The sequence below is a fragment of the Clarias gariepinus genome, chromosome 1 (genome assembly GCF_024256425.1).
Source record: "Clarias gariepinus isolate MV-2021 ecotype Netherlands chromosome 1, CGAR_prim_01v2, whole genome shotgun sequence".
In the NCBI taxonomy this organism is placed as follows: domain Eukaryota; kingdom Metazoa; phylum Chordata; class Actinopteri; order Siluriformes; family Clariidae; genus Clarias; species Clarias gariepinus.
Genome location: NC_071100.1, coordinates 24,228,065 through 24,250,241, shown reverse-complemented (window position 1 = coordinate 24,250,241; position 22,177 = coordinate 24,228,065). Strand labels below are relative to the sequence as shown.

The following is a 22,177-nucleotide window of genomic DNA, read 5'->3' as shown; positions in this document are numbered from 1 at the left end:
TCGTGACTCATGCCTGCTTTCTATCTGTCCATCACGCATGTTTAGACGGGAACCTGCGGGGAAAAAAAGTCACGACCTTGAGCTGACTATACGGTGGATAAATATAACATGTGCTTGCATTCCAGGCATCATTTCATCACCTGTACAACATATGTGCTGTCTGAAATACCAAAAAAAAAAACTTGGTAGTGCTTGCTATTATTGCACATACTGTTACCAGCCTGATGTTGATTATTTTCTAATGTTTTAAAAGAAATTATTTCTTTTATACCACAGCAAATGATTTATTTCCTATTTTATAAAGAATGGCATGTCATACTTTTATCTATTGTTTAATGTTGTGGGACATCTGCAGTACAAATTGGTTCCCGGTAACACTTCATTTATTACGGCTATAAACAGTCACTGCTTCACCAGCCTATCTTTCGTCTTTCTCCCGCTCTTGAAGCTAATTATGAGAAAGAATTGCAGCTTGTCACGTGCGAAACTGCAAAGCACCGCGTTCTCTGTCATGAAGACCTAAAGGAACAGCATAACCTTTAAGAGTGTTTTTTTTCACCTCATAGAAAGCTTCACTGCAGTTGAGTAACATGTTTTCTTTTTGTTTTTAATAGATGTTTATTGTTAGGCTTAATGTAAGTGAGTGTACACAAACAGTTTGACTGCACAATCCATTTTGTCAGGTTTGAGAAAAACTATTTTTACAAACCTGTGTATGGTGTTTGCATGTTCTCCCCAGGTGTGGTGGGTTTCCTCTGGGTACTTCCTCTGGATTTTTCCCCCACAGTCCAGTGGCATGCACAGTAGGTTGATTGGCGTTTCCAAATTGTCTGTAGTGTATAACCTGGTGTGTGAGTGCGCACTGTGAAAATTATTTTGCCAAAAACTATAAATCCACATCCTACAGTAGCTAAATCAGCCTGCAGTTGTCTTAGTGAATATACAATGTAATATCAATAATACAGTCGTACCAAGGCATACGAATTAAATGCGCTTCCGGGGGTGAGTTTTTAAGGCGGGATTTACTATTGTAAATGCATTTTCCCATCAAAAATGATGTAAATACAGATAATCGGTTCCAGTCACTCAAACATATTACCAATATCACCAATTTTCAACACTATTATCTGATTCTTTGCATATAAAAACAATAAAAACATTTAGAACAGACACTTGGCACTGACTTCTTTAAAAATGAAACTGAAAGTGGCTCCCTTTAGCTCTCCTCTTGCTACCGTCCTTGATAACATTTTAATTTATGTCTTTACTAAATCCACCAAAAAATATATCAACACGCTTTTCTTGGTTTTATACTGACGCAAACAACAGCTCACGGACAACTGTTGCAACTTACAATAATTCAGTTCGTTCCGGATGCTTCACATACAGAGTCAAAAATTCAGTTCTAATGGCAAAACTTCATGATTTGGATGGAGCGCTCAGATGCCAAGGTTTAGTTTTAATTAAAAAAATTACCGAACCACAGTTTGATTAGGTTTTTGCAATGAGTCAGTGACAGCAAAATGAAACAAGGAAAAAAGGTTTAAGGTTGTTTTTTTTTTGCACTCAAAACAATTTTACATATTGCAGGTCATAAAAAACATTAAAAAACAACACAAATATCTTCTGTTTACAATGTATCATCAGCACTGTCATCTTTAGCAGTGCATCCTCAGGACCACTACCACTTCAGTAGCTGGTGAAAGTACCATATCATAAAAATATCATAAATGCAGGAGAAACTGCAGTGACAGTGAATGGTTGTAAAAATGTTTTTGCTTAGAAATTCTTCAAAAGACCAACGTAGTTTAATTACAGAAGGTGCTATGTTGCCATTATTCATGCTATTATCATCTCATTGGTCACAGGACAGAAAGAAGCAATGCAAATGGCTACTGTACGGTATATTGGGATTTTTAGATAAAACATTTTGTTATAGACAATCTTGTACCCTGAGGAAAATAATTTGCCCAAATGAGTAAAAGTCTGAAAATTGCATTCATCTCATTTTGCACCCAAACTAGTCTCTTCCCCCTGTGAAGGTCATTCTGATTAATCTTTATAATGTCCTTATTTCCAACCTTATCTATCTTACGTCCACTAAAAGTCTAATTACCTCCTATGAGTGTATAATAATTTAAATAATGGTACTCTTTGACAGATATAAGCTGTTATTGTGATGAATTGATTATCTTTACACCTTTATTCATTAAATATACAATACTAAGCTGAACTTGGTTATCTAAGCTTGGTTCAAACCGCAGGGACAACTGTGATACAGTCCGAAGAGGACAGGGTTAAGGGCCTTGCTCAGGGGCCCAGCAAGGGCAACCTGCTAGAGATGGGGCTTGAACCCCCAACCTTTTAATCAGTAACTCATGGTCTTAATCCTCTGAACTACTACTGTTCAACTTTCTAGATGTTGTGTGCATTGTACTCACTGCATCGGCTATATAGAGTTATTATTTTACATCACATGTCCTCACGCTCGCTGTATAAAGACTTTTATAGACAGGACAGCTATTAAATGAAATTACGGAATTGGGCAGCTTCCTAGATCTTGTTTTCTATTAAACAATGTAAATTTTAAAAAAATTTCATCAATTTATTTAAATAGTTTGGGTTAATTTGCGTCTTTTGGGTGGATTTTTACATATAGATAGAGTGTAATATAGACTGTGGGAAATTATCCACACTTTTATTTTAACACAATTTATTTTAATGATCTCCTTGCTTTTCAATACACTTTGTGCATCACAAGTGGGGCATCAGTTTTTGCTTGCACTGCAGTTAAAAATTAACTGATGTAACAAACACAGCAGTGAATGGGGAGACAGTAGGTTTAAACGAAATGCGCTGATAAGACAACAGGCGTTTTAATATACAGTACCCGGAGTGTGGATCATTTTTGACTCACCCTCGGACACCTGCTTTTAAAGGGAGCTGCCATACTTTAAGCTGGATGACTGTATGGGGTTAAATGTCATCTGGGTAATATGGAGTTTCTCAAAAAATTCACTGGATTAGAGCGTGTAGCACATGATAAACCCCTGACTTTTGTTCGAGATTCTTAAGGTTGACCTCCCCCTCCAAAATCTGTGGTCGCAAGCTAATGCTGCACTGTGATATAACAATGCTTACCCACTGATACTTTTGTGTATATGTTTATTGGATTTCTAGCTTAGTGGTGAAAGTATTGAACAAACTGAAGGCGGGTTGCATCAATACACAGAGGGTCTGGGGTGATTTCTTGGCTTACCATGTGTGACAAGGGATTAAAGTGTATTAGAAAAGGGTGGAATGTTGACTCAAGGGGTGCATCATCATGATGATAATTTTCTATCCTGTTTCTTTTCTTTCTGATGTCTCACACAGACACTGTACTGCTAGCTCAGTGAAATGCTCCACAGTAAAACCCCCTTGTTCCCTAGCAACACAGGCAGAAAATATGATTTGCTAAATGAATAACAGGTATCATCACTGGATGCGTTATTGTAGAATCTACTAGAGATTATGGATGATTCATCAGGAGGGTCAATTAAAGACTTTTAAATTAAAACTTCAGCCCAAGTGCTGCTCTGAGGTTTTCTTCTATGACTGATAAAACGTAATTTACTGGGTCAAACTGAAAGGTCTACAGGTCTGTAGCTGTCTCATTTTTCATTTTATTATTTTTTTGCCTTGTTGTCAGACCAAACTGTCAACAAACCTTTTACCTTTAACACACTGTTAATCAGCTAGAGTTGGGAGCAGTTGTGGAGCAGGGGTTTGAGTATCTGGGTTGCTGATTAGAGTGTTGGGGGTTCAGGCCAACGTTGGACGATGGGGCAAGGCCCTTAACCCTATTCCCGTACTGATTACTCCACTGTTGTCACTCTCAATGCCCAGATAACAAAGTAGGAGGGCTGGGCATCAGTGTAGCGACCCAGCCCCATATAAAAACACTATTGCCATAGAAACATTGGAACTTATCACCTGATATGTTCAACAAAAGAAAGAAAAAAACTTATAAAATAAAATATAAAATTATAATAATAAACATTTAACAAATAACAAATGTAATCTGTTCTGGAGGCAAGTTCATAATGCGAAATTTTATACTGCGAAACGCATTTTCCCATAGGACATAATGTAAATACAGAAAATCTGTTCCAGCCACCACAAAAAATATACCAATATTACCAATTTCCAACAGGATAATCATATTTTTTGTTATTATATTATATTATATTATATTATATTATATTATATTATATTATATTATATAAAAAAAGATCAAAACATTTAGAACAGACCTGGTAATGAAACATAAAATATAAAATAAAAAGACAATAAACCTTACTTAACCTTAATTTCTGATTTTTCTTTAAAAACAAAACTGTTAGTTGGTCCATTTTTTTCTTGTCACAGTCTTAAACAAAATGCAAAACAAAACAAAACAAAAAAAACAACAACTCACTTTGCTTGGCTTTTCACTGAAGCAAACAAGTTCTAAGCGGCACCCGGATATGATGGCAACTTTATGTGTACGAGCTCATAGACGCAAACCAAAAAAAAAAAAAAAACTTTTATTACACATTGTTTTATATACACACACTAAGACAATGTGGAGATTTGGCACTATTCCAACCTTGCTCTGGCCGTTTGCCTGTAAAAAAAAAACATGTAGGGTTAGGCAGTAAGCCTGTCTAAACAAGTCCAAAACCTTTCTAGCTAAGTTTCATAATCTTGGTAAACAGATACCGACTGTCAAAGTGCCTGCAATTACAAAAGTAATAAATGACAGTCGATGTTAAACGTCCCAATAGCAATTATTTTCTCAATAGCATGTAAGTAGAGATCAGTCAAGTGTAGAGATTTTTCAATTCTGAGTCAGTTTTACCTCAGGTGATGAGACAAGGACATCTTTGCAATTTTGCTGTAATTTTGTTTATCCATTAGTAGATTAGATTAATTCAATTGGATGTAGGTGAATTTGTTTGGGTGAATTTCATTGGATTTTCAAATATAAAAAAAAAAATCCAGTGTTCTCTTTCAGGGGTTCAAAATGCTAAGACTTTCCTTTGACAGTATATGCAAAAGAGACCTTTATTTCAGTTTATAAATTGAACATTTAAAAATGCATAGTTTGCGCACGGAAATGTAAAAAACGTGAAGGACCACCACATTTGCGCAGTATAAATATGGTTATTATAAGGCTACCATAAAGTTTTATTATAAGGCTACCATAAAGTATGTACTGTACAGCATTAATATAAGGTAATTCTGAGACCTTGGCGAAAGAATAAAAAAAAGATATTGCTTCATTACTAATGTAAAAAGCTCTCTGTAGTGATTTACAGATATTGCATTAAAGCTACTGCTATTGACCGTTATAGTGCATTTGTCATAAATATGTGCTATTTTTTGCAAAAGCATTGAGTTGTCATTTCAGTTTCACTCTTATGGCGTGGTAAGAGTTGACATTGTCAAAAAGCAGCTCTGCAGAATGTTGATAAAGATGTCTAGCCAGAGGAGACAGTAGCAAGGAAGAGCTCCCTCAGAGGTCACGAGGAACAAAGATCAGAAGGAAACCCATCTTCTTGTGGGTGACACCGAAGTGCGAGATTGGAAAATATTACAGCGTACAGGTGTAGAAGAGTAAATGATGTTACAGAATGAATCAGAAGAAAGGACAGTCCTTATGATTAAAGAGCAGTTCAATCTTAGATAAAAATCTGCAATATCCAGGTTTATTTTAAACAGGAAATCGAACTAAAATCTGACCACTGTGCGTTATTATAGCTTTAGGTTACGTATTTGAGTGCGGGTAGTGATGTGGGTAAATTCCATATAGAATAGTCAATGTAGTCCTACAATTTTAGATATAGTGTAATAAGAAGAGGTGGTGATAAATAAGCGCTACTGTCTATGCAAATATTTATAGATCTTGAGAGTTGCAAATGTTGACACCGAGGCAGTCCGAATACATCCAGTGCTCTTGGATTTTTTAATTAACATTAAAAAATAAAAGCCCTCCCAGTGACAACGGCATATTGTTTGTTTGTTTGGGATTTTCCTCTCATTTCTGGAACATATGCTGATGCAGAAAGATATGGGTGCATGCATTTTCACCCTGAAGACTTTATTATCAGCATTATTACTATTATCCTCTCAATTCATCCCCCTTTCTCTTTGTCATTCTCCCTCTCAGTATCGACCCACCTGTAAATCCCTGTCCTTTTTATCTCTCTCATGCTCTTTTCATCTCTGTTAAAATCTCTTTCTATCCCTCCCACCATAGGTTTCTGTCTCTCTCTTGCTCTCACTTTATGTGTCCCTCACAATACAGCAGGCATTATGGTGTCAGGTCTGTGCCACTTTCTCCCTGGTGATCTCAGCAGGAGACGAGCAGAGTGATGCCTTACCGCCACTAAACGCCCTTTCTGACATCACTAACAGCCCAGGCCAGAACTAAGTGGCCAGAATTACGTGCTTTGGCATCGTGAAACATGACATCGGGATGCAAACATTTCAAAATGCTGAAATTAACATTGTCAAGGGCAGTATTTGTGTGTCTACCTCCAGGCTTGTGAATGAGACTGAAGGATGCAAGTCAAGTTTAATTCAAAATTTAGAGAGAGAGAAAATGGAAAGCAAGAGAATGAAAGAGCAATGGAGAATGGAGGCTCTACAAGTCAGGGAAATCATAGAAAAGGTCATGCTTTCCATTCCTTTCCATCTGTTTTGTAAGTCAGCATGCTGATTGCTATCTCTCTTTCCCAATTGGGCATCTTTTCTTTCTATACCTGAACTAGCAGCAGTTCATGACTCTTTATCATGCACTCAAAGCCTTAATTCTTTAATCTCGCTCTTGACATAGTTCCAATAATATTTCTCCTTTTTCTTTGCTCTCGGTTGGCATTTCTCAGTCACTTCCATTTTTTTCATTTTTTAACATTTTCTGTTATTCTTTGTTTATGTAAAGTCAAATGTTATGGCAGCAAGAGTGTTTGACTGGGTATGAAATGGTGTAAATATTCAGGAGTTTAATTGCCGATATGATAATGCTTTTACAACGGATATATAATTATGCATATTTATGTGCGGTAGTGTGGGAAAACTTGTCAGATGTTGCTGTGGATGTAACGTTTTACTGGCTATATTTGTGCTCTTATAATCCGCTTATAACAATCTTTTTCACACGACCATCAGCCATAAACTTTTAAAAGAAACTGTGCATATCACCAAACCAAAAACTGGTCAGAAAAAAAAAAAAACATGTACTGTATGACCATGATTGAGGGTCACTTAAATGCTTGATTACGTACCATCATAAAATTCAGAAGGTAGAAATCATAGCTATGTTTATTTTTGAAAGTAAGAGCATTCCCACACATATAATACGATGAGAACTGACAGGACTGCGATAAAATAATAGAAAAAGGTCATGTGGTTTAATAAGTTCATATTGACCCTATTCCAATGAGTGCATCAGGTCCATGAGGCGATTTGCCCATCATGCATAGTGTTCACTGCACAAGCCTCTGGAGCCAGTTTTATCACCTGGTGTTGCTTCAGTTGTTTAGGTCTAGACTCAGTCATGTTATGTGGCAATAAAATGAAGTCAGCTGACAACCTGAGTGTACTGAATGACCAGGCTATCATCTCAATGCAGTTTTTCTTCCCTTATGGTCCAGGCATAGAACAGGACACGGATTGTGAAAGAGTGGTTCTGGGAGGCTGACAGAGTCCTGACCTTAACCATATTGAAAATTTTGTGATGTTTAAGAGAAGACTAGAGAGGTTTGGTTAGAGTCTGACATCATCAATACAAGATCTAGCTTGATAGAAATAAATGTTATGATGTTGCATAAGTCTGTTAAAACAATGCCATGACAAATGCAAATTGCAATTAAAGCAAAATGCCATTCACGGGAAATATTAGTGTGTGAAATTTATTAATTTAGGTCACAATTCACTACATGTATATTTTATGGGGAAAATGTGTTGGTTTTTTTACAGTAAAAAAACAGCATAAATTAGAGCTCAGATTTTTTTTTTCATGGCAAATTATACCATGAGTTTGTTTTTACAGTAATACTGTAAAACAATTTGCCGTAGCCTATATTTTACATCATCATTTTTATATAACTACAGCCACTTTACTCTGAAATACTGGCTTTTGCTAAATGTGTAAAAGTATTCTTTTTATAAAAACAGCAACTAAAAAACCAACAAATTTAAATTTGATCAAAATACAAGTTATATAGTCCTACTTCAACTTTTTTTCTAACCGTCAAAATAGGGAAAATGTGATCTCAGTGAGAGTCCTGCAGCACATGTAATAATCCCCTAAAACCAGAGATCAGCTGTTTAAACAGGCGGAATCAGGTGTGACTCTTGATAGGCTGGAATGAGAACCTGCACCCACACTGGCTTGGATTGTACACACACGCACGCATAGTATGTACACAGCCATAATGGCCCTTCTTAACAATCATTAAAACAAACAAAATAAGAAAGAAGAGTGACCATAAAATCAATTTAGCTGTTTGCATAGCAATGTTAAGGTGGGCAATGCAGGAAAAAATAAAGAGCAAATTATTAGTAGCATATGGCTCTCGTGTAGTATTTATGCAGGAAACTGCCAATGATTTTCAAGTAAGGTCTTCGTTTGTAACAGTCCGAGTGTTTAAAAGATGTGAAAGTTTGAAAGTAGGCAGCATTTTATGCAAAACTATTTGTTTACAGTTGGGTCGATATGTATTTGCATCGTGAGCACTTTTGTATTTTTGCTTCTTCACAACATGCGGATAGAATAAAGATATTGAAATACAATTTGCATAGGCTCGAAAGTAATTGGACAACTGATTGATATGCAGTTTGACTGCCAGCTGTGGCCTGTTTCATACTGTAGGTAATTTAATGACAAATTAAGGAGATTAAGGTTCCTCTACATCTGGAGTTGATGTAGTACTGTGAAAAGGTGTGAATGCAAGTAAAGGAGGACATCACTAGGCTAAAAAAAAAAAAAAACATTTAGGAGTTAATTTTAGGAGTGGCCCATCTCGGCACGTTCTTAATAAGATGGAATACAATGATGAGCTCAGCATCACCAAAAGACCTTAACGACAATGGAAGGCACCTAAAGTGGATGGTCACAGAATTTATTACTTTGTGGAGGAAAACCCCTCACAACATCTAGGCAAGTCAGGAACACTCTGTAGTAGGAAGGGCTATCATTATCAAATTTACACTCAAGACACCTTCATGACTGTAAATACAGAGGGTTCACCTCACGATGCAATTCACTAGGAACACTCAAGAGCAGAAAGGCCAGATTAGAGGTTGCCAAGCAAAAAAAAGGAAGAAAGAAAATAAAAGCTTTAAAACGCCTGTCCAGATTTGATACAGAATTAACTGGGACTGGAATGATTGGATGCTGAAGGAGAGGAAGGGCTCATGATCCCATGACACATTATTATCAAACTTATCGGAGGCAGTTTTATGGCATGGGCCTGTATGGCTGCTAATGGAAATGGCTCACTTTATTAATGACGCGACTGCTGATAAAAATAACAGGATGGATTTTAAAGTGTATAGGGTTTTACTTTCTCCTCGGTAGCAGGTAAATGCTACAAAACCGATAGTGAAGCACTTTACATGGTCATACACACCATGAAAGGAACCCAAGGCAAAGAAATAATCTTTCCTCAACCTAACAAAGCAAGGGTTTCTCTTACTGATGACGAATTGGCAGAAAGGCCCACAGAAAAGCGACAAACTGAAGGCGGCTATAGTAATACAGATAGGACCCGTAACCCTGGATGATGATGTCATATACAGTAGTTGTGACATCATCCACATTAAACTATATATTGCAACAATGTTGTATTTGAAAGTTAGAATGACTTTGGGAATGAATAACCCAACAATAAATACAACCGCAAAACAACCCAATATTAACATTTCCTTATTGTAGTTTGTGATGCTTATTATCTGTTCGCACAATATCAAACTGCTGTGCTGTCCTTTAAGTTTATAAGAGATTTTGCTAGGAAAACCAGAAAAACACCACAGCTTTCCACACACACTAAGTATATCTCACAACTCCTGTACACAAAGTGCTTAGGAGTCTCTCGAGTGTCATTGAGTGTCATATTACCGTGAAGTACGCTATGGCTCCCAAATGCAGTAGAACCGGTGCTAGTAGCAGCAGCAAGAGACAAAGTGGAAATATAGGTTTGAAAATTAAACAAAAGGTTTATAAAGAACAGATTACAGTACAGCTATACTACAGTAACTCTGATGGCTTTGCTGTGTATCTACGGTGCTGAAACAGTGTAGCATGATGTTCACACTGCCTACAAACTGCATAACATACATTTTTTAACGTTTATTGCTGAATAAATATTGCCTCAGGGTTCCGACAACCAGAAATTCCTGCAGGAAAAGGCCTGGCAAAGCCCCTGAAGGGATGGAACTCAGCATGTAGTGATGGTCACAGTTTCTAGACTTCTAGACTAGGTTTTTGCATTCAAGTACTAAAAATAAATCTAATAATTATAATGATGTTACGTTTGAAATCTTTCCCCCTACGAAAATCCATTCATAGTTTTAATTTTAAATTTTTATTTTTTTATATTTGTTTTTTGGTTCGTGAAAATAAAGGTATTTCCTTTTAACTCTGAACATTGACCCGGCTTTGACAGAAAGGAGAGGAGGATGTACTGGGCATGGGTTTTAGCTTACTCTGGTCTCTGTGGTAGAACAATTGTTAGCGAGTAGATGTAGCACCGTATTGGACCGATTCCGGTGTCACATCAGGACATCACCAGTAAAAACAGGCTGATGTCTACACCCTTGCTAACTAAGTGTGATTTTCTCACGAAGTGAATGTCGCACTTTGATCAAACTTGTGTAGCTGCATGTCAGAGTGAAACGGACATGAGCCAGAACAGTTCAGTTTGTGATCAGATGTCAGTTGTCAAACTGTCAGCCGTTCTTCAGCGCCACAGTCAGAATAAAAAAAAAAAAATCTTTGAATGCATTTTCTTCTTTTTCAGTCTTAGGGGTAAACAGACTTTAAAATGCTGAAATGTTTGGCTGCAATACCTGCAAAAGGGGGAACATATTTAACTTCAGGGAAATCTGCACAACTATTTAGTTGAAAATGTCAAAAGTTCACAATGTAAACACTTTTCTCAGGCTGGCGCACACATCAAGATGGCTAGAACCCAAGCTTTAAGTGCTTATACACTGATATACTGGTAGGGCAAATGGATCTTTCCAGACATAGGCATTAGTGACGTATTGAAGAGCTTATGCACGGGCTACAGGTTGAGAACAGGAACATTAAATTTGGCAGTCTTTAATGCTTCTACTTATTTGTACTATTTAGGAGTACGTAATGCAACTATTATGTGCCCATGACTATTATACTAACAGTTGTGACTATTGACTAGTGACATGGAACAGTTTTTTTTATCATTTACCAGCATTTGTGAAAGCAGGAGAAGCTTTCAAATATACATTTAGGATGTAGCCTGTGTGTGTGTGTGTGTGTGTGTGTGTGTGTGTGTGTGTGTGTGTGTGTGCGCTTTCTGGAAGGTGGGTGTTTGACTTGAGTGATGACAGTTGCTTTTGGACAGTCAGTGTTCTGCACTATTTCTAGCTCCACCCACATGTCTGAGTTCGGTACACTTAGTACCTTGGCAAAAAAAAAAAAAAGCACATCCAGTACAGTTACACTATGGCTCACTTCCATAACATTGGTAATGTTATGGAAGTTATAATTATATATAAGGTGCTGTTTGTTAATTGGTGATTTTTTAGGCGGGTAACTCTAAATGAACTTCTTCTTTGCAGCAGAGGTAAGTAATCCCAGTTAAGGTAGGGCACAAGGTGGGGCACACCCTGAACAGGGTGCCAATCCATCACTGGGCACACACACATTACAGGTAATTAAGAAATGCCAATAAGCCTAAAATTTGAAAACCAGAGTACCTAGAGGAAACCCACCAAGCACAGAAAGAACAGAGACTCGACCCTAGCTGGGAATCGAACCCGGACCCTGGAGGTGCAAGGCTCAATTCAATTAAATTTTATTTGTATAGCGCTTTTAACAATTGTCATTGTCGCAAAGCAGCTTTACACAATCAAAAGAATTATTTAAGTTTAAATGTGAATGTGTATGAATCAAAATGGTCAGATAGTCCCTGGTGAGCAAGCCGAGGGCGACAGTGGAAAAAGGAAAAACTCCCTGAGATGGTAATAGGAAGAAACCTTGAGAGGAACCGGACTCAACAGGGAACCCATCCTCATCGGGGCGAAAACGGATAGCAGGAATTGATCTGCATTTATACAGTGTGTTAGGTGGCAGCCAGTTCAGTATAACAGTTGATGTTAGTTGATGTTAATATGGAGTCCAGGTAGTTTCATGGAGTTAGACTTTAAGGAAATTCCAGTCTCGAACTATCGAGCGACTGCAGCCAAGTCAAGTCCTCAGAGAAACAGCTGTCAACATCAGTCGAGGCCAGAACCGTCTTGAAACAGTGCTAACCACTACATCACCGTGCCGCCCCAGACGTTAAGTCACTAAACAAAAACACTAAATTAGAAGCTATATCCAACAGCACCCCTAAATGGACTTAAGTGGGTGGGGAGAAAAAAAATTATGGGTGGGAAAAAAATCTGTTTGTTATTTTCTGTAGAAGCAAAAAAAAATAAAAAATTGGAAAACTCTAAAAAGAAATAGGGAAAGTGTTCCAGCGGGCAAAATACTGAAAGGGCAAGTACGTCAGTGTGTATTAGCCATACTATGTGGTCAATGGTGAAGAGGAGTACCACAGGAAGCCATACTGCTCATGAAACAGGATAAAGTTCCAAGCACAAATGTTAGTCTGCAATACTGTACGCTCCACCGTGTGCTTCAACAGAAGAATCCCCACCCAACCCCCAGTGTCCCTTTAGGGTTTCCATGTCCAAATGTTTGACTGGTACTGTACATTGGACACTGAAGTGTAACATTTGAACTTCATTTTAGGATCATTATACTGACCTCATTTGATCAAAGTCATTGTACTTTCAAAAACAACATTGTCTGAGTGCTGTGTGTTGAATGGATGACGTTACAACCTGAATACATCTACTGTACATGACAATGCCTTTCAGTGTTCCTTCTGGAGATAGTTATAGCTGTCTTTCACCACATACTCTTGCTTCACACTGTTCAGGTTCAGGTAGAAGGACTCTTGAACCTGCAAGCCTTTTTTTAATATAATCATTTTTTCTTTCCCACTTACATCCCAAACACACACAAATGTTTGAGTGGTTTGCTGCTGCTTCCTTCTCCTCAACTTATTGTTATTCCGGTCTGTGTGTGTGTGTCTGAAATGAGATCTCGGCTTATCTGCCTGCTTTCCATCTACTCCACACTTTGTGCCACTTCCCTAATATTTAGACGCACAATTTTGTAAACAAATGTAGATGTGTGTGTGTGTGTGTGTGTGTGTGTGTGCGTGCGTTCTGACCTGTGGACTGGAACGTTGTAAATAAGTATGAGAGAAAGTGTATCTGGGATACTGCAACCACGCACACTCACACAAACAAACACCCTCGCACACAATTGATGCTCATTCCAGCACACTGTCCCACTCAGACACTCATTCACATTCTGTCCGGCCTTTTTCTCTCCTTGTTTGTCTTCCATCTTCCATCCCTATCTCATTGGGTTGCTGTCTATGACTGTTACTATGCACTTCTTCAGATTTGTTCTTTACAGCTTTCTTTCTTTCTCTCTCTCTCTCTCTCTCTCTCTCTCTCTCTGTTTCTCTCCTTCTTTCCCTCTCCGCCAGCTCACGGTTTTTGTGTTTTGTTAGGAAGATTAAAATATGAAAAAGAGAAGTATACCCTGTCCATATACTGTAGCGCTCATCGAAAAGGTGCATCTGCTGAAGTCTAGAGCTTTACTCCTGTTACCTGAGCACTGTGTCACACTCTGTTATATGAGTATGGTGTTCTCAGTCCATCTCAGTGTATATATACAGTACACTCACGCACACATACACACATGTCCACCCACGCATGCCTGGCCACCGTTCCTGAGTAGTGATCACATTCTGCACATCTTGTCCGCTGAGAATTGTGGGACTCGCATTTCAGCGACGATCCACCATTTTCTTGTCAAGTTGCAGTGGAGCATTACAGACTCTAACGCCGAAGCTCAGAAACTGTGATAGAGAGAGCGGTAAAAAAAAAAAAAAACGCAGGGAGATTCAAGCACCTTGTTTCTTCGCTTGGCACATCGGCTTTAGAACATTTATGTCTTGTAAGGCGTATCCAGCAGTTACATACCACTTCAGTATACTGTTTTACAGTGTGTGGAGTATGAGACACTGAAAACAGTATAATGGATCGTCAAAATAAAATCTATGATGATGATGATGATGATGATGAAGACAAGGGGCTGACACTCATTTTTTTTATCCTGGTCATGGTTTTTAACTCAGAGTTTTATCCTGGTCATGGTTCCATAGGATGCAGATCCTGAGACTTGGCACAGGGCAGGAATACATGCTGGTTGGAGCAAGAGTTCATCAGGAGGGATTTACAGCACTGTGCAAAAGTCTTGAGCCAACTCTAATTTCTTCATATTAAATTAGTTTAAATGATTTAGATTGAATCGAAATATATCTGGGAACAGATATTTACTTTTACAGGCTGCAAAGTGCCTAAAGATACAATTTAAAAAAAGTGGTTGTTTATTTACCAACCTCAGCAGCAACCTCATTTCCCCTCTCGTCTGTTCCAACCGATTAGCATTCAGCATCACCAGTATACTGATCACTGGCCTGATCATTTGTTGTCACCTGCACCTGTTTCTCACTGGTTTATATCTTAAGTAAAATCTCTTTTTTTATGCTTGAATAGTTTATAGGTCACTGTGTGGCTTAACAAACAAAAATCATTTCTCTGAAATTGTTTAGGACTGGACTGAAAATAAGAGCCAAAAACTCACCCAAAATTGAGAGCTGAAAAGTTCTTCTTCCGTTCCTCTTAAGACTACATTAAAAATACAGGAAAGTCCGTCTCTTTGGAGACTCAAGACGATTGCACAGTACTGCATAGTACATTTGCATCTAAGGGGCAATTTTTCACCCCATGCATGTTTTTTAGAGGAACTAGATATCCCAGACAAAATTATAGTCTGTTTTGAGTTTTCAAACAAATACTGCTTATATTCTTCCTGCATGCTAATTAGAGCAATGTCTCAGTCAGCACGGAGCAAGCATTTCAGGCTTTGACAAACTGTTGTTTTTGGTTGTAGAACAGACTTGATCAGAGCACTGTAAATGTGAAGGATGGCCTGAAAACAGAATCATAAAGAAACTCCTGGTGGAAAATCTCCTCTTGGTTCCTTACTTTAATAGACTTGTTTTTGTATCACATAACTTGATGGTTCAGTGACGGCTGTAGTGTGTGCGTGTGTGTGTGTGTGTGTGTGTGTGTGTGGGGTGGGGGAGCATGCATGGGTAGCTAGCTGCCTGTGGAACATGACGATATTTTTAAAAATTCAGTAACGGATGTGTTGACGTTGCAAAGTTTAACCCGAGCGCCTATTTTCACCAACCTTGACTGTGAAATGTGAATCATGCATCCAGATGTGGTAAGTATCAAGTGATTATCATGATTTATTTTTACTTATGGTTGGGAATTTATATTTGCTGTAGCACAAATCATACCTAGTCCTAGTCCAAAAGGAACCATAGATGGAAAGTCACAAGTATAAGACATGATTCGATTTAATCTAGTGTGAGTCTGGGAACGTCAGTTCATGCAGTAAATCTCCCAGATGTTGGTGGAATGAGACTTGTAGGGATTAAACCTGTCAGCATGATAAATGTGCCCTGGCTCCCATGACTTAAGGAACACGTTCTCGGCATAGTTAAATCCTAAAGCACCTAGTTTACAGGAGTCATTGTGGGTTTCTTTAGATGTGTGACTACCGAATGCTTAAAGGTATTGAAGAATGTTCATGACTTTATGACGAGGCTGAAGGGGAAAGACTGAGGCGGAGTTTATCAGAATTTGTTCTTGGAAAATGGTGATAATGTTTAAGGTTATTATAATATAATATAATATAATATAATATATAGTAGTATATAATATAATACGATATAGAGCTTACTTTTATAGGGGAAATGTTGAGTTACTTCTGAGGGGAAAGCATTCTGGAAAAACAGACATGGTGTGCTGTTTTGGGAAATTCATCAACTGGTTTACAGCCAAGCCAATGTGTGTGTGTGTGTGTGTGTTTTGTGCTAACAATTACAATTATTTTAATTAATGAACAGCACATTGTACTTTTATCAATGTTTCATTGAAGGTAATGTTGCAGAACAGCCAGAGAATGAGTTATTATATCATAACTCACTCACTCATCTTCTACCGCTTTATCCTGTATTTAGGGTCACGGGGGCCTGAAACCTATCCTAGGAGGCTTAGGGAACGAGGCAGGGTACACCCTGGACAGGGTGCCAATACATTGCAGGGCACACACACATATACACAATCACACACCCATTCACGCACTACGGAATTTTTAATTTGGGAACGTCAATTAACTTAATCTACATGTCTTTGGACTGTGGGAGGAAACCGGAGTACCTGGAGGAAACCCACCAAGCACAGGAAGAACATGCACAGGAAGAACTCCATGCACACAGAGACGGGAATCGAGCCTGGCCGGGAACCGAACCCAGACTTATTATATCCTATCATATAAATTATTATTATAACAGTGATAATTTCTCCCTTATCAGGCCTACTATTTTCTTACTTTTAAAAATGTAAAAATGCAGTTAGTGAGAAATCAAGTACAGTACAAAACTTGTACACTTTCTTGTGGTAGAAAACATAAAGTTACAGCTTTATACATGAGTGTTACAAAACTCTGCACTGGAAACGTTTCGAAAAGTAATTAATAAATAAACATGTATTCACAGAAAGCTATACCATGTATACAGTGACATATTTTGTAATCTGTTTAAATTGAAACACAGTCAGATAAGTCCAATTGTGAGTTATTGAAAAAGCAATAACGTATCAGTCCAGACTTATTGACACACAATGGATTCATTTATATACAGCTGAAACTACTGTCAGAGCGGCTGTTTCGAAACAGTTAATCAGCATTATCTGAGTCGGGATTGAGAATCCACCTTTGCCATGAATTATGAAATAAGCAGCTTGTATTGCTTTGCTCTTGGTGTAATTCTGCCTCAGCTGTTTGAAGCCAAGTCAAACCTGCTTTAATAAGATCATAGGAATTGTTAATCCACGTGTCAGTTAACATTTATTTAGCTGCCAGCTTTCTTTTCTTCTTTTCTTTCAAGATCCAAATCTGACAGGTCTCATGCTAGAACCTCAGAGCATGAGAAATATAACAGCTCTTGAAATATTTAATATAAGCCTGAAGCTGTTTTGAATCTCAGGACCCTAATTATCATTACCACTAGAGTGGCCACTTTGCATGATGGGTGGATCACTTCTTACACTTCCGCTCTTACCCTGATTCTCCCACTCGCTCTTAAAGAGGGTCAATATGAACTTATCAGACCACATGACCTTTTACAATGCTCCAAAGTCCAATGTTTATAATTCCTAACAAATTAAAGACCCTTTTCTAATCACATGAAATGCTGAGCCTAGATCTGTCCTACTGAAGCAAACTGGGTGCTGGGTTCATGTGCTTCCCTTCTTACCCTGATGCACCCATCACTCATTAACCTCTTGAGGCAAGAAATTTTCTTCCAACTACATTGTCTATTCACTTATCAGCCATGACTTTATAACAATTAACATAAAAAAACCCTAGGTATTGGGTTCTCTTGTGCCACCACCTCTAGCTATGAATGCTCGATCAGATTGGGATCTGGGGAGTTTGAAAGAGGGGGCGGGGCTTTGAGCTTTTTCCTACTGATCCCTGACTGTGGAAGGCTTGGACTGTGGTGCACTGGGTGGTCTGGTGCCGTCCTATCATGGCCAGCATTTACTTGGCAATTTATGCTGCATTGGGTTTTTTTCCAGACCGGACGGCTTTGGTCCCCACGGGCATGGGTGAACCTGTGAAGCCTGTGATCCTGCCACCAAATTACTTGTGATGAGTAAAAAACGAGCTGAAGTCATTATTTATGATACACTATTTTCTACATAAAATCATTTTACATATAATTTTATGTAGAACATATTTAATCACAGAAATGACTTTAGCTGGGTTTTAACAGGCAGGGTCACATATCAGGATTCATATGCCAGCCTTGTTTCTGTTTAAAGACATTGAGTAAGTTCATAGGAATTTGGCACTAATAATAATAATAATAAAAAAAAAAACGGTGAACAAAAAATGTACGGAACAGTAGTGTCTGAGTCTCAAGAGGATGGGGTAAATTGACCTTTTTCCATTGCTTCAAAGTCCAGTCTTTAGGCTCCCTACCAAACTAAAGCCATTTCTAATTAGTCTCACTAACATGTGGTTTTCTTATGGCCACACTGCTGTTCTCATCAGACTGTGCTTATGGAAATGGTCTTACTTTGACTATTAAACATTGCTATGATATCTTACGGGTTTTTTTTTATTTCTTGTCTTATTCTTTATGAAGTTGATAGTTTAGTACGACCTTCACTCACTTCCTCACTTACTGTCTATACCGCGTTATCCTGTGTAAAGGGTCTCAGAGGGCCTGTGGCTTATCCCAGGAGACTTAGGGCATGAGGCAGGGTACACTCTGGATGGGGTGCCAATCCATCGCGGGGCAGACACACATACACACTGCGGGCAATTTGGGAACATGAAATCATGCCTAATCTGCATGTTATTTGGCTGTGGGAGAAAACCAGAGTACGAGGAGGAAACCAAGCATGGGGAGAAAATGCAAACTCCATGCACACAGACTCTGAGGTGGGAATCAAACCCGGAACTTGGAGGTGCAAGGCAACAGTGCTAACCACTAAACCAGAGTGCCACTCAGCACAAACTTTCCAGGTTTTAATAATGTGTTCTTAACCAAGTTCTAGTCATTTAAGCAGTCTCCCCTTTTGATGCAGACATATAATTTGTCTCTTCTGAGACTGCAACTTTTTTGCCCAGACTGTGTATATGTTAATGTAATGTCTCCTTATTTATTTATGGAAGATTAAAATAAGTATGTAAATCTCGGATCTGACTCCAGTCAATCATCAGCTTACTCCAAATTCACCGGCACTTAAATCTAGAAGTTTATTCAACCATATTCATAAACAAGACGCCTTTGCAATCAGCTCATCACACCCGCAGCACGTCTGTGTTTTTGAGAAATGAGAGAAATTATATTTATAACATGGTTAGTTGGCTGATGAATCAGTGCTATTTAACTTTATTAGTTTTTTAAATAAATAAAATGATTACATGAACAAATACATTACTTGAAAGGATCAACAGTGGCTTAAGTTTTCACCCCTCTTGAATTACTTTGTGTATTTAAACCGTTACAACATGGAACAAAATAAATTTAATTGGCATTTTAACCACTTTATTTACACAATAGCTGACACAAAGGTTAATTACACACAGAAAAAGCAGACATTTGTTGGTTGTATAAATATTCATTTTCCTGGGTCAATACTCGGTGGAACTGTCCTGAGCAGCATTTACAGCTGCAAGTCCTCTGGGAGATGTTGATCAGGATTTCCCATCTGAACCTATTTGTAAGACTACAGAGCGGGGTCGAATACTTCTGCAAGGCGCCGCACGTTCATTTTAGCATTGATTTGTGAAGTGCCGAGTCATAGAAAATCTCCAGATCTTTTTCCGCTGTGGTTGTACCGGGTGGGAAACGCTTACACCACTGGGGAAACGCATTCGTCCTGCTCGGCGAGTGTGTACCTGTGCAGTATTGTGGACAAAATGCTGTGTGAGAGTGAGTGCATTCGTGTATTTGTGTGGGTGGGTATGTGTGTATGGCTGTGAGGCTTCTCCCTCTATCTCTCTCTCTCGCTCTCTCGCTCTTCCTCGCTCTAGCTGTCCCTCTCTGTGCTCCACTGCTGCAAATGAAAATTGTTCAGCAAAGTAGCGCTAAATGGGAAATGAATATTTAAACAGGTGTGTTTGCTTCCGGATAGGCCTTCGGAATTTTTTCTTTCTTTTTTTTTTTTTTTGCTGTCTGTTTTTGTGTGTGTGTCTGTTTGAAAGTACGTTTTACAGAGCGCCTTTACAATTTTTCCATTTGACAGTAGAGGAAAGTATACGTCGGAGTTTGTGAGGGAGACAGTGCGCAGGAGAACAGGTGAATTTCAGATAGCTTTATTCAACCGTTTCAAAGGCAGACTACTGACGTAGAAATGTGTCGGTTTCATCCTTTCGTCTGTTTCTTTCTCTTTATCTCTATTTTTGCCTTCATTCTATCTTTGTCTTGTTCTGTTTCTCCTCTGTCTTTTCTGCAGAGCAATTATGTATGCTGTGCCCGGCAGCGTGGGCAGACCCTCCAGTGCTGTCAAGGTTGGTGTGCATTGCCAGATATTATATAGCGTCTACACTTTTTTTGGGGGTGGGGGGATATAACACATAATTTCACACTTCACTGCCCCTGGAAAAGGACACACAAATCTTGATTTGATTTAAAATCTTGAACTTCAGCATTTACTGACTTTACTGTAGGCTCTTAACGTAATCATACAATATACATTGAAAAACAAATGAATCAAACACTTTCCAAAGTAGAGCGGTACTTTCTGCGACTTGTACTTTTTATCTAAATATGGTCAGAGTCTTCTTTTCCAATGTACCAGACAGCAAAAGCAGCACATAGGCTCCGCCCACTACCCCGAGAAAGCCACACAAATCAACAGGAGCTGTCACCTTGATATGTTGGCTACAAAGTAACCTTCCTCATCCCCGTGCAGATCTGTCCTTTTAACAGTCTGTACAGATAGAGACAGATGAGACAGGATAGAGACAGAAGAGGATGTGTGCATACACAAGAACGGCACACAGGCGCAAACATAAACACAGACACACACACACACACTTTGACCCCTGTCTGCCAGGTGATAGATGGATTCTGGGACAGACTGTGAGTCAGTCATTCTGCGTGGGTGTGTGTGTGTGTGTGTGTGTGTGTGTGTGTGTGTGTGTGTGTGTAAGAGAGAGAGGAAGTGAGTATACAGTAATGGCCACCCAGCCAAGTTTGATGGATCAAGATTCTGGAGGACTTTTCCCCTGTAAAACACAAACACACATCAAACGATTTTCAATGCCTGCTCCTCCTCAGTCTACTGTATGAAAACACTTCAGAGAGAGAAAGCGAGAGATGAAACGTGAGAGAGAGGCGGGTTGGAGTAGGGTGGTGTGAGGTAGGAAATGGAAGATAATGCACCAGGAAATAAAAATACCTCAGGTTATTTTCTGTCTTTCTTCGTCTCTCTGCTTGGTTCCAAACTTGCCTTTACCCCTGACTGACTTCCTCTGACACACACATACACACACACACACACACACACACACAGTTATTTTCTCTTTGTGCTGCAGGCAGACAGGTAGCCCAACAGGGGATGTCCTCTTTTCACTGAGTGTATGTATGTGTATGTGTGCGTTTTAAACCACATCGCACCGGGGGGGGATTTAGCTCCCAGGATGCATTGCTCATCCTCCCTAGGCGCTCCACCAGCAGAGTCATACTGAGCCAGTGACAATTTCAAGTGATCTGTAAAGAAGACATTGTGATAAGGAGTGGGTGATCCACCTAAAAATATCCTGTTGCAGCACAAGAAGACATTTGTGCCTTAATATTTAAGTATAAAGCAGTAAGATATAGAAGATACAGAACAGAAGATATAGCTACAGCATCTGGGGTTCCACCCTGAGCTCGAGTTACTGGAGTGTTTGCATGTTTTTTATATGTTTCTTTAAGCTTCCTATGGGTTCTATGGCCTTCTAGCTATTAAAAGCAATATATACTACTATTGGCTAGTATAGGCTACTATAGGCTACTTGAAATTGTATTATATAATATTATGCGAGCAGTGGCATGGTGGTTTAGTGGTTAGCACTGTCGCCTTGCATCTCTAGGATCGGAATCCAATTGCCGCCTCGGGTCTGTGTGCATGGAGTTTGCATGTTCTCTCGTGCTTCCCACAGAACCTCCCACAGTTCAAACTT

At 38.8% G+C, this 22,177-nt stretch overlaps 1 protein-coding gene across 4 annotated transcripts in view; it reads left to right on the top strand.

The window, feature by feature from the left end:
* The window catches only part of htr2cl1 (5-hydroxytryptamine (serotonin) receptor 2C, G protein-coupled-like 1), a 130,735-nt gene that overhangs the window by 4,330 nt on the left and 104,228 nt on the right, over positions 1–22,177 (top strand). The window contains exon 2 of one of the 4 annotated variants that reach the window (XM_053496516.1): positions 20,464–20,518. The exons of the other annotated variants lie outside the window; for them this stretch is intronic. The gene's annotated coding sequence lies outside the window, so the exon portion shown is untranslated. The remainder of the gene's footprint in view (positions 1–20,463; positions 20,519–22,177) is intronic. 4 annotated transcript variants of the gene reach the window in all.